The sequence below is a fragment of the Bos grunniens genome, chromosome 14 (genome assembly GCF_055505025.1).
Source record: "Bos grunniens cultivar Pamir isolate PY7600 chromosome 14, Bosgru_T2T1.0, whole genome shotgun sequence".
NCBI classification, from domain to species: Eukaryota; Metazoa; Chordata; class Mammalia; order Artiodactyla; family Bovidae; genus Bos; species Bos grunniens.
The window spans coordinates 69,535,519-69,548,756 of record NC_141178.1 but is presented as its reverse complement, the minus strand read 5'-3'; the positions used below and the strand labels follow the sequence as shown (position 1 = coordinate 69,548,756).

Genomic DNA, 13,238 nt, shown 5'->3' with positions numbered 1-13,238 from the left:
GCCTTCAACCAGCTTCTACTAATGTGAATATCTTATATATTACAATGATTAAAATCAGGAAACTAACAGTGAGAAAGTAGTTATTATAGACAATATTTGAATTTTATCAGTTGTTCAACTAGACTGGATCAGTCCTTTTTGCAGTCTAGGATCCAGTTTAGACTTCTTGATTAATTTGGTTATCTATCTTCTTAGTGTGCCCAATCTGTGAAATCTTTGGTCTTTTGTTACTTTCTTTTCTGCCTTTCCTTTCTTGCCTCCTCCTTCCTTCTTTCTTTCCTTTTTCACGATGACCTTGACACTTTTGAGAAATACTATCTAGTGCTTATTGGGCTTCCCTGCTGGCTCAGTTGGAGAAGGCGATGGCACCCCACTTCAGTACTCTTGCCTGGAAAATCCCATGGATGGAGGAGCCTGGTAGGCTGCAGTCCATGGGGTTGCGAAGAGTCAGACACGACTGAGCGACTTCCCTTTCACTTTTCACTTTCATGCATTGGAGAAGGAAATGGCAAGCCACTCCGGTGTTCTTGCCTGGAGAATCCCAGGGACGGGGGAGCCTGGTGGGCTGCCGTCTATGGAGTCACACAGAGTCGGACACGACTGAAGTGACTTAGCAGCAGCAGCAGCTGGCTCAGTGGTAAAAAATCCACCTACCAATGCAGGGGATGTGGCTTTGATACCTGCGTTGGGAAGATCTCCTTGGAGAGGGACATGGCAACCCACTCCAGTACTCTTGCCTGGGGGAATCCATGCACAGAGGAGGCTGATGGGATACAGTCCATGGGGTTGCAAAGAGTTGGACACGACTTAGCAACTAAACAACAACAATCTACTAGTTACCTTATCAAGTGCCTCTCAGCCTGGATTTGTCTCATCAGAAGGGATAAAGGATTTTTGGCAAGATCACTACTGATGTTATGACCTTTATCCTTGTCTGTGCGTCACTTCAGAAGGTGCATGAGTGCAGTTTGTGCCACTAATGATATCGATTTTGATCACTTGGTTAAGGTGCTGAATGATAGAATTATCCACTGTAAATGTGTTTTCGCATTTGTCATGCATAAATATCTTGTGGGGAGATACTTTGAGACTATTCAAATACCCTGTTTCTCATCTCACTTTTGCCCATTAACTTTAGCATCCTTCAATGATTACTTCTCTGCAACAGTGTTCACTGTGGTGTTTTCTAATGGTCATTTTTAATATTCATCATTCCTTATAAAATTATTAACTGAATTATACTGTAAGGAAGAGCAAGTCCTTCATCCCCACTTATTATTCATTTATTTTTTGTATTAGTATGGATTCATGGATTTTTTTTTAATTTTATTTTATTTTTAAACTTTACAATATTGTATTAGTTTTGCCAAATATCGAAATGAATCCACCACAGGTATACCCGTGTTCCCCATCCTGAACCCTCCTCCCTCCTCCCTCCCCTACCCTTCCTCTGGGTCGTCCCAGTGCACCAGCCCCAAGCATCCAGTATCGTGCATTGAACCTGGACTGGCAACTCGTTTCATACATGATATTATACATGTTTCAATGCTATTCTCCCAAATCTCCACCCCCCTCCCTCTCCCACAGAGTCCATAAGACTGATCTATACGTCGGTGTCTCTTTTGCTGTCTCGTACACAGGGTTATTGTTACCATCTTTCTAAATTCCATATATGCGTTAGTATACTGTATTGGTATTTTTCTTTCTGGCTTACTTCACTCTGTATAATAGGTTCCAGTTTCATCCATCTCATTAGAACTGATTCAAATGTATTCTTTTTAATGGCTGAGTAATACTCCATTGTGTATATGTACCACAGCTTGCTTATCCATTCATCTGCTGATGGGCATCTAGGTTGCTTCCATGTCCTGGCTATTATAAACAGTGCTGCGATGAACATTGGGGTACATGTGTCTCTTTCCCTTCTGGTTTCCTCAGTGTGTATGCCCAGCAGTGGGATTGCTGGATCATAAGGCAGTTCTATTTCCAGTTTTTTAAGGAATCTCCACACTGGTCTCCATAGTGGCTGTACTAGTTTGCATTCCCACCAACAGTGTAAGAGAGTTCCCTTTTCTCCACACCCTCTCCAGCATTTATTGCTTGTAGACTTTTGGATGGCAGCCGTTCTGACTGGCGTGAAATGGTACCTGGTAGTGGTTTTGATTTGCATTTCTCTGATAGTGAGCGATGTTGAGCATCTTTTCATGTGTTTGTTAGCCCTCTGTATGTCTTCTTTGGAGAAATGTCTATTTAGTTCTTTGGCCCATTTTTTGATTGGGTCATTTATTTTTCTGGAGTTGAGCTGTAGGAGTTGCTTGTATATTTTTGAGATTAGTTGTTTGTCCGTTGCTTCATTTGCTATTATTTTCTCCCATTCTGAAGGCTGCCTTTTCACCTTGCTAATAGTTTCCTTTGTTGTGCAGAAACTTTTAAGTTTAATTAGGTCCCATTTGTTTATTTTTGCTTTTATTTCCAATATTCTGGGAGGTGGGTCATAGAGGATCCTGCTGTGATGTATGTCGGAGAGTGTTTTGCCTATGTTCTCCTCTAGGAGTTTTATAGTTTCTGGTCGTACATTTAGATCTTTAATCCATTTTGAGTTTATTTTTGTGTATAGTGTTAGAAAGTGTTCTAGTTTCATTCTTTTACAAGTGGTTGACCAGTTTTCCCAGCACCACTTGTTAACGAGATTGTCTTTAATCCATTGTATATTCTGGCCTCCTTTGTCAAAGATAAGGTGTCCATATGTGCGTGGATTTATCTCTGGGCTTTCTATTTTGTTCCATTGATCAATATTTCTGTCTTTATGCCAGTACCATACTGTCTTGATAACTGTGGCTTTGTAATAGAGCCTGAAGTCAGGCAGGTTGATTCCTCCAGTTCCATTCTTCTTTCTCAAGATCGCTTTGGCTATTCGAGGTTTTTTGTATTTCCATACAAATTGTGAAATTATTTGTTCTAGCTCTGTGAAGAATACCGTTGGTAGCTTGATAGGGATTGCATTGAATCTATAGATTGCTTTGGGTAGTATACTCATTTTCACTATATTGATTCTTCCAATCCATGAACATGGTATATTTCTCCATCTATTAGTGTCCTCTTTGATTTCTTTCACCAGTGTTTTATAGTTTTCTATATATAGGTCTTTAGTTTCTTTAGGTAGATATATTCCTAAGTATTTTATTCTTTCCTTTGCAATGGTGAATGGAATTGTTTCCTTAATTTATCTTTCAGTTTTCTCATTATTAGTGTATAGGAATGCAAGGGATTTCTGTGTGTTGATTTTATATCCTGCAACTTTACTATAATCATTGATTAGTTCTAGTAATTTTCTGGTGGAGTCTTTAGGGTTTTCTATGTAGAGTATCATGTCATCTGCAAACAGTGAGTTTTACTACTTCTTTTCCAATTTGGATTCCTTTTATTTCTTTTTCTGCTCTGATTGCTGTGGCCAAAACTTCCAAAACTATGTTGAATAGTAATGGTGAAAGTGGGCACCCTTGTCCTGTTCCTGACTTTAGAGGAAATGCTTTCAATTTTTCACCATTGAGGATAATGTTTGCTGTGGGTTTGTCATATATAGCTTTTATTATGTTGAGGTATGTTCCTTCTATTCCTGCTTTCTGGAGAGTTCTTATCATAAATGGATGTTGAATTTTGTCAAAGGCTTTCTCTGCATCTATTGAGATAATCATATGGTTTTTGTTTTTCAATTTGTTAATGTGGTGTATAACATTGATTGATTTGTGGATATTGAAGAATCCTTGCATCCCTGGGATAAAGCCCACTTGGTCATGGTGTATGATCTTTTTAATGTGTTGTTGGATTCTGATTGCTAGAATTTTGTTAAGGATTTTTGCATCTATGTTCATCAGTGATATTGGCCTGTAGTTTTCTTTTTTTGTGGCATCTTTGTCAGGTTTTGGTATTAGGGTGATGGTGGCCTCATAGAATGAGTTTGGAAGTTTACCTTCCTCTGCAATTTTCTGGAAGAGTTTGAGTAGGATAGGTGTTAGCTCTTCTCTCAATTTTTGGTAGAATTGAGCTGTGAAGCCATCTGGACCTGGGCTTTTGTTTGCTGGAAGATTTTTGATTACAGTTTCAATTTCCGTGCTTGTGATGGGTCTGTTAAGATTTTCTATTTCTTCCTGGTCGAGTTTTGGAAAGTTGTACTTTTCTAAGAATTTGTCCATTTCTTCCACGTTGTCCATTTTATTGGCATATAATTGTTGATAGTGGTCTCTTATGGTCCTTTGTACTTCTGTGTTGTCTGTTGTGATCTCTCCATTTTCATTTCTAATTTTATTGATTTGATTTTTGTCCCTTTGTTTCTTGATGAGTCTGGCTAATGGTTTGTCAATTTTATTTATCCTTTCAAAGAACCAGCTTTTGGCTTTGTTGATTTTTGCTATGGTCTCTTTTGTTTCTTTTGTATTTATTTCTTCCCTAATTTTTAAGATTTCTTTCCTTCTACTAACCCTGGGGTTCTTCATTTCGTCCTTTTCTAGCTGCTTTAGGTGTAGAGTTAGGTTATTTATTTGACTTTTTTCTTGTTTCTTGAGGTATGCCTGTATGGCTATGAACTTTCCCCTTAGGACTGCTTTTAAAGTGTCCCACAGGTTTTGAGTTGTTGTGTTTTCATTTTCATTAGTTTCTATGCAAATTTTGATTTCTTTTTTGATTTCTTCTGTGATTTGTTGGTTATTCAGCAGGGTGTTGTTCATCCTCCATATGTTGGAATTTTTAATAGTTTTTCTCCTGTAATTGAGATCTAATCTTACTGCATTGTGGTCAGAAAAGATGCTTGGAATGATTTCTATTTTTTTGAATTTACCAAGGCTAGATTTATGACCCAGGATGTGATCTATCCTGGAGAAGGTTCCATGTGCGCTTGAGAAGAAGGTGAAATTCATTGTTTTGGGATGAAATGTCCTATAGATATCAATTAGGTCTAACTGGTCTATTGTATCATTTAAAGTTTGTGTTTCCTTGTTAATTTTCTGTTTAGTTGATCTATCCATAGGTGTGAGTGGGGTATTAAAGTCTCCCACTGTTATTGTGTTATTCTTAATTTCTCCTTTCATACTTTTAGTCTGTGGGTTATAACCCATTACTATACTTGTATTTATGTTGTTGCTCAAACTGTCCCAGATTTAGTCAGTGGGAGCTTATTCAATTTAGTCCATGTGTCTTTCTCAACGTGTTCACATCATTTGTTGAACATTTCCTTCCTAATTTTTGGTTCCATAAATATTCCAGGCTCATCTTACACATATAATTTTTAATGCTTCTGTCCTCCAATTTCCTATATCTTTAAGGATCTCTATTTCCTTTTATCCAACAATGATATTTATAAACCAAAGGATGGGCACTACTTATAGTTATTGCTACTGATATGTTACTGCTTCTAGGATTTCTCAGCAAAGATAGCTATGAAATGATTTATTTACTAATGAAAAATATACATACATATTCATTTCTGTATCTATTTACGCACACACATATTACAACTATGAGTTCATGCTAATAGTCCTAATCCCAGTCCCACATCAGTGGATTTATTGTCACTTTCTTTCCTTATTTACAGCTCCTTTCTCTGACTGGGAGAAACTTGGCCCACATTTTTCACCACAGATTTACTTACTATAATCCAAGTATACACGTAAACTAGTTTCCAAATTTCTAACTCACAGTCTTGCACCAAAAACAAATTTGCTAATCTTAAAGAAAAAAATACTCCATGATGTGTGTTACAGATGGTAAGGCAGACTTTGTTCAGGACCATCATGGTAGGTGGAGGGACCACTGTAGTGGGATTTTACAGTGGAGTCATGAGATTGGGCTCAGCTCTGTATACAACCTGGACCAATGGGGATTTATAGCCAGAGACTAAGGCAGTGGGTGAGAAAACATTACAGGGAGAAAAAGGGGATCTGGCTAAAATGACCTAAGAGGATTCTTGCTATAACATACTCTACAGAAAACAGTTTAGACAGCTCTTTTTCACTTAAAAATCAGATCATTAAAGTCATTCCATACCAATTTGGGGAAGTTGTCCCCCCCACCCCCACACACCTCTTTTTTAACGGCTATCTACCATTCAGTGTATGGATGGAGTATAGTTTATTCAGTAACTCTTCAATTTATGGACATTTAGGTTGTTTCCAGTATTTTGCATATGCAAGCAATGCTGAAGAAATGTTCACATTTACTTTCATATTTTTGAAGGTGTAGCTGCTGGATTAGAAGTGAAATTGCTGAGTCAAAAGGTCGGTGTGTATGAAATTTTGCTAACTATCTCCAAATTCCCTTCCACATGGAGCACACCAATTTTCATTTCCACCAGCAATGTATGAAAGAAACTATCTCCTTTGGGGATTTATTTAATGGTCAGAGACTGGGCCACATAAACTTCTGGGATGCAGAGATTTTAAAATTCAATTTAATATTTGTTGAAATACTTTCTTGCTATGCTTCTCTGTATGTGTAAGCCAGCAGTGTATTAACTGTGACTTTGGGCAAGGTACTTAAACAATAAAACTAGGCTTTATTGTTTATAAATATGTACAATAATAAAACTTGCTTTTAAAAGCTTTTTTTTTTCATCTTTTTTTTTTTTCACGGCAGTTAATTTGTTGCTTTGAATATAGTACCTTTTTTTTTTTTTACTTTCTTTTTTTTTTTAATTTAATTTTATTTTTAAACTTTACAAATTGTATTAGTTTTGCCAAATATCAAAATGAATCCGCCACAGATATACATGTGTTCGCCATCCTGAACCCTCCTCTCTCCTCCTTACCCATACCATCCCTCTGGGTCGTCCCAGTGCACTAGCCTTTTTTAAGATAGTAAATGAGATTATGTATGTAGGGAGTGTATTACGGTGCCTGTCAATAAATGAGAATTTGGGATGAGTGAAGTGCTTCATAAATACATAGGGAAATAAAGTATTTAATTTTCTCCTGGCATCTTTGCACAGCACAAATGCCTCAATAAGGTGGCTCTCTTTCACAGTAGTTCATCTGTGTCTGTGCTGGGAGGTATTAGGACCCGTCCTTTGCTTTAATTGTTGGGCCCTCAACAGTAGCACAGTGTCATGTTCAAATATTTACTCAAGAATGTGGTACATCTTGATTTGGCTACATGTCCAAAATATCTACCAAACCCACCATCTCTTCTCTATCCCTAAAGACACGGCCCTAATCCAGGGCTCCATCTGTGACCTGGTCTCATGTCTTCTAACAGCTCTCCCTGACTCTGGAGTCGCTCCTCCACCTCCTTCTCTACAGGGTTCTGGAGGATTCCACTTAATCTCTTGTGTAATTTCCGTGGTTAAAAGCCTTTCTTTGACTCCACATGATTTAGGGGTTTTAAATCCCATAGGTATATTTGCCTTTTCCTTGATAATCTTTGGGCTTTCCCACCAGTCAGCTTTTGGGCATGTTATTCCATTGGCCTGGAATTCCCTGCCTGATCTTTCAGCCTGGTGAAATCCTTGTGAAATTTTAGTTTTGAGCTGTCCGTGACTGCTTGCTACTGCCAATGGCACTTTGAATGAAATCTCCACCCTAGCTCTTAACAGCTGTTCTGGCCCCCTGCTTAGACCTTAAGTACAAAATCTAGGTTCTGCTTATCCTTGTTACATGTACTAGGTTATATTGCCTTAGTCTTACTTGTTCTCTAACAGTCTCCTCAGTCAGACTTCCAGCTGCTTGAGAGCAACAGTGATGGTTTAATCACCTTACCATCTGTAAGACCTCACACAGAACCTGGTCCAGAGTGAGGGGTCAATAATGCATGCTGCTGAGTGTGTTTGCTGTGGGCCGTGGAGTCAGGGAAGAGAGACTCCCGTTTTCAAAAGCAGAAGTCTGTTCTCCACACTGATGGGACAGGCATGACGTGCTCCCTCCTGTTTTCTTTCTTTCCTCCTATGGGAGGCCAAGGGTCCCAAGACCAGGCTGCTTGTACTGAAAACTGCTCTGCCCTTTTATGCACTGCCTTAGAGAGAGCTTATCCCTGCCTCTTTAACATGAAGTGTTGAAGTTATTTTAATCTTGTTAATCGTAATTTATTTTGGGTAGTCAGCCAAACACTGATACATGTGTCTTAAACCAGTGATTCTCATTTTTTTTTCTCCTAATGCCTTGTCCTAGAGTACACTTGAGAATTTGTCAGACTAGCATGTGGAGGAATGCAAAAGGGTTCAGAAGTCTCTAGAGGTCAGCAACAGAGCCCCTCTCTTCCGCTTAGCCAAATGAACTCACTCTGTAGGAGTAAAATACTCAGAACTGCATTAGTGAGAGCCTAACCCTCACCATACACAGGAATATGGTTTTATTTTAAAGACCATTTTAGGCATCACAGTGCATGTATTAGGAATTGCAAAGATAAGTGCTTTGGAAAATATGTTATCTGAGGAGGGTGATATTTAATGTTCTTTAGCAAAGGTAAGACTTGTGGCAACATGGTTTCTATCTTCTAGTATTTGTCTTAGGAAATTGGTATCAAACATGCCCTGTGTGTTTTTAGGAGATGAAATTTGGTCCTATGGATGAGTGAAAAAAGCACGAAGATTTTGGCTGCAACCAAGAGGTGGTGTGTGTACCCCGTGCTAGGCCACAGTGGGTGTGTGTGCTGTCACTTCAGTTGTGTCTGAGTCTGTGCAATCCTGTAGACTGCAGCCTTCCTAGCTCCTCTGTCCATGGGATTCTCCAGGCAAGAACGCTAGAGGGGGTTGCCATGCCCTACTCTAGGGTCTCTTCCTGACTGAAAGATCAAATCCGTGTCTTCTGTGTCTCGTGTGTTGGCAGGCGGGTTCTTTACTACCAGCACCACTTAGGTAGCCCAGGCTACAGTGGGTAGGAGGTATAATTTTGTTATCACTACATCTCTGTCCGTTGAAAGTTAATATTCACAGAGAAAGGCACCAAGACCCAGAAAGTATCCTGCCTGAGGTTGCTCTGCTCACTGGGCAGGAGGGACGGGTGCCCAGGCCTGAGGTCTTTCCCCTGCACCTCTCTGTCTGCTGTGGAGCTGAGCTCTTCACTAACCCCTTGGGTCATTTCTGTGTCTCCCATTACTGTCTGGCACAGGGTCCAAGGCTGCACCAAGTGACCTTTAAGACCCCTTCCAAACATCAGACCCTACTTTTAATTCAAACCAAGGAGAAAATGAACTGGTCTTAGTTAGCTTCACTCTGCTTTTAGTCTCTTCCCTGCCCTGAACCAATCGACTCATCTGTTCTTCCTAGAGTTGCCAAAGAACCGTCTGGAAAGCACATTTCTCAGTTTGTATCCCGTACTGCTCCAAAATCTTGAGCAGTTCCCATCTGCGTAGGGGATAAATAAAATAATATGGAATAAATTAAGAAAAAAACAAAATAGGTACATTTCTCTTTTCTAAGCCTGTTTGCTTTTATCTTCAGTCCCATTAGGCCCCTTTGCAGAGCCTGCCCTCCTGGGAAAGCATTTTTCTTAAATTCCAATGCTCTCTACTTTCTGGAACCTGGCTCTTGTCTCCTGCTGAAATGTGTTCCTCCCTGAAAACTCTCCTTGAATGCTATTCATCCTTGAAGGGTGTCTAACTCCAGCGCATGTGCCCAACCACTAGTGATGCCCAACTGCCCGCCCGTGATCCTTAAGGGTGTCTAAGGTCAGCGCATTGGCCAAACTGCAAGTGACGTTTGAGGCTGTGTGTAACGTCAGCGCATGCGCCCAACCCCCCCCCCCACCCCCCCTCCCCACCCCCGCCCCACCCCCGCCGTCATTCCCCAGGGCCAAGACTCCTGAAGGGTGTCTAACGGCAGCGCATGCGCCCAACAGCCAGTGATTCCCAAAGGCAAAGACTCCTGAAGGGTGTCTAACGTCAGCGCATGCGCCCAACCCCCCGTGAGTCCCAAAGGCAAAGACAGGGTGTCTAATGTCAGCGCATGTGCCCAACAGCCAGTGATGCCCAACGGCCAGGAATCCTGAAGGCTGTCTAACGTCAGCGCATGCGCCCAACCGCAAGTGCTGTCTGAGGAGGTATCTAACGTCAGCGCATGTGTCCCGCAGCAAGTGATGTTTGAAGGGTGTCTAACGTTACTCATTGGAAAAGACTGATGCTGGGAGGGATTGGGGGCAGTAGGAGAAGGGGACGACAGAGGATGAGATGGCTGGAATGCGGACGACAGAGGGTGAGGTGGCTGGATGGCATCACCAACTCGGTGGATGTGAGTTTGAGTGAACTCCGGGTGTTGGTGATGGACAGGGAGGCCTGGCGTGCTGCAATTCATGGGGTCGCAAAGAGTCGACACGACTGAGCGACTGATCTGAACTGAACTGAACTAACGTTAGTTAGCACATGCACCCAGGCACAAGTGGAATCTGATGTGTGAAAGTGTGGAAGAATTATCTGTCTCAGGCATGCATGCACCCCGTTGTTCGTGGTTTTGGATTGTATGTGCTCTCATCTTGTCTCTTCACTAAACTGTGAGTTTCCTGAGAGCAGGGTATAGATCAGAGTCTTCCTGTCCGTCCGTCCCTCCCTCCTTGTGAATGTCTAAAGTGAAAATGAAGTCACTGAGTCGTGTCTGACTCTTTGTGACCGCATGGTCTGTAGCCTGCCAAACCCCTCCATCCATGGGGTTTTCCAGGCAAGAATACTGGAGTGGGTCACCATTTCCTTCTCCAGGGCAGCTTCCCGACCCAGGGACTGAACCCTGGTCTCCTGCACCACAGGCAGACTCTTTACTGAGCCACCAGGGAATGTCTAGTGCAGTAACAAATCCACACTAGATAATCAGTGTTAACAGATCTATGGAGCCGGTAACAGACAAAAGTCATCAGGTTAGCTCCCAGAGCAAACTGTTCAATATCATGTTCTAGTGCCTGAAGAATTTAGCGTTACTGACTGGAGAGGGAGAGGACGGGGAGGAATATATTTTAGCTATTAATTCTTGGCTTGGTATTTTTAGTATTTTGAAGGATGAAAAGGAAGAAAAAAAGTAAAAGCTCTGTTGACAGTTAACAGCAGACATCTGTTCTCTTTACCAAGTAAGTGCTCAGTCTTTTCAGGAGAAACTTAATTCATCTTTACATTTTAAAAAATATCCCTATAATTGTTTTTCCTTTTTTATTCTTCTTTTTTTTTGTTTGGTTCTTTTATTTATTTATTTGTTTTTTACTTTACAATATTGTATTAGTTTTGCCATACATCAACATGCATCTGCCACGGGTGTACATGTGTTCCCCATCCTAAACCCCCCTCCCACCTCCCTCCCCAATCCATCCCTCTGGGTCATCCCAGTGCACCAGCCCCAAGCCTCCTGCATCCTGCATCTAACCTGGACTGGCAATTCGTTTCTTATATGATATTATACATGTTTCAATGCCATTCTCCCAAATCATCCCCCATTCCTCTCCCACAGAGTCCAAAACACTGTTCTATACATCCTTTATAAATTTTCCATTTTCATAAGAAAATTCAGTTTCAGAGAGGCTCTTGAGTTTGCCCGAGTAAGTGGCAGAGGTGTCTAGACCCTAAGGTTTAGCTTCTGCTTGTCTTCCACTCTGCCTCCTCCTGGAGCCTGAGAGCACTTGTGAAAACAAGGCAGCCAGGGGGATGGTCAGCAGCTTCAGGAGATGCTTGAGCTCAGGTCGTGTTGCTTAGAGTTTGAAAAATACAAAAGTTAATAGTGCAACTACTGTTGAAAGTTAGCAGATTTAACTCTTTTCCATTTGTTCCTCTTTTAAGAGAATGAGAGAGAAAGAGCTCAGGAGTCACCTTCTTGTCTTTAATTTTTCACCCTTTAACCAACCATTGGGCTTCCCAGGTGGCCCAGGAGCCTGGTGAGCTATGGTCCATGGGGTCAAAAGAGTCAGACACAGGTGAAGCAACTTAGCACAGCACACAACCAGCTATTAACCCATCTTTAGAAAAATGAGTGATAAAAAAACCAGTGTCTCCACAGTGTAGTAAAATAAGCTATGTAGGTTTTTTTTTTTTTTTAAATGAAAATAGCAGGGAATCATGCTATAATCTAAGATTGTCTTTTTAGCATGAGTTTGTTTGGCCTGAGCAACCACACCAGTGCTCTGAAGAGACTTGTCCTGATTTCTGGAGTATTAATCAGTGAGGACATGAGCCTGATCTGGGAGTCAGGCCCCGGGTCTGACTCTACCACTGTTTTGGTGGGCAAGATTGAGTCAGAAATATCATCTCTTCAGTTCTCAGTTTTTTCATTAATCAAAGGGATGCAGTGAATCAGAACAGAGATTGTCAGCCTCAGCAGGGTTGATACCTTGAGAAATTCTTTGTTATGGAGGCTGTCCTGTGTATCCTAGGCTTTCCCAGCATCCCTGACCTCTACCGGGCAGACCGCAGTGCCTCTCTTCTCCACCCCCTCCTCACGAGGTGTGATGACAAAACCTTCTCCAAACACTGTCCAGTGTCCCTTGGGGGACAAAAACATCTTCGTCTGCACCACGGGCTAGAAGCAGACTTTACGTCCTCTGGGTATTTATTGAGAATACCTGACAGGAGAGGCTCTGAGCTGTGTGCTGGGGCTATGACAATGAAGAGAGTAAATGTCCTTCTGTCTTCATGGAGCTTTGGTCTGGTGGGGAAGGGAAGTCTCCAGGCTGTGGGGAGACACTGGAACGGGTGTTATGCTCAGGTCCTGGCAGGAGTCAGGGGTCCTCTGGACCTATTACTCTGAGGACATGTAAACCTTGGAAGGACCCAATCACTTCTCAGTACAATGTGTTATCTTGACCTCTTGGCCCCTCAGATAAGTGGGGGAAATGAGCACTTCCACTTGGGGACAGCTTCTGCAGCACAGGCTCATAAGGAGGTGGAGAAATGAAGAGTTGAGTATAAAATGGGCCCCAGAGCAGAATAAAATAATTCTTCGTGCTTACAGACCATATACCTCTGGGGTAACGATTCGGGCCCGTTTATTTTCCTGTTGGTTACCATATGCATGGATAGAATGCTGCAGGGTGAGCCAGACATGGTGCCTGGAGTTACCTTTCTTAGCACTTGATTTTCTTTTGCAGTTCCACTTTCTATTTGAATAAAATCAGAATAAGCACAGCACATGCAGTGCTATTAGCACTCAATATTTCACATTTCTCTGAGGTGTTTCTATTTTCATGGGATTATGAGGACATTCTAAACCCAGTTTGAGAGGGGTCCAAAAATGAAGAAAGTGGTTCCTGCTTTAAAGGAATGCATTGATAAGGTGTAAAGTTGTAGGC

At 41.5% G+C, this 13,238-nt stretch overlaps 1 protein-coding gene across 44 annotated transcripts in view; it reads left to right on the top strand.

The window, feature by feature from the left end:
* LOC147359629 (uncharacterized) overlaps nucleotides 1-13,238 on the top strand; it is a 675,420-nt gene that overhangs the window by 13,081 nt on the left and 649,101 nt on the right. For 3 of the 44 annotated variants that reach the window (XR_015141003.1, XR_015141002.1, XR_015141004.1), the window contains exon 2: nucleotides 10,955-11,033. The exons of the other annotated variants lie outside the window; for them this stretch is intronic. The gene's annotated coding sequence lies outside the window, so the exon portion shown is untranslated. The remainder of the gene's footprint in view (nucleotides 1-10,954; nucleotides 11,034-13,238) is intronic. 44 annotated transcript variants of the gene reach the window in all.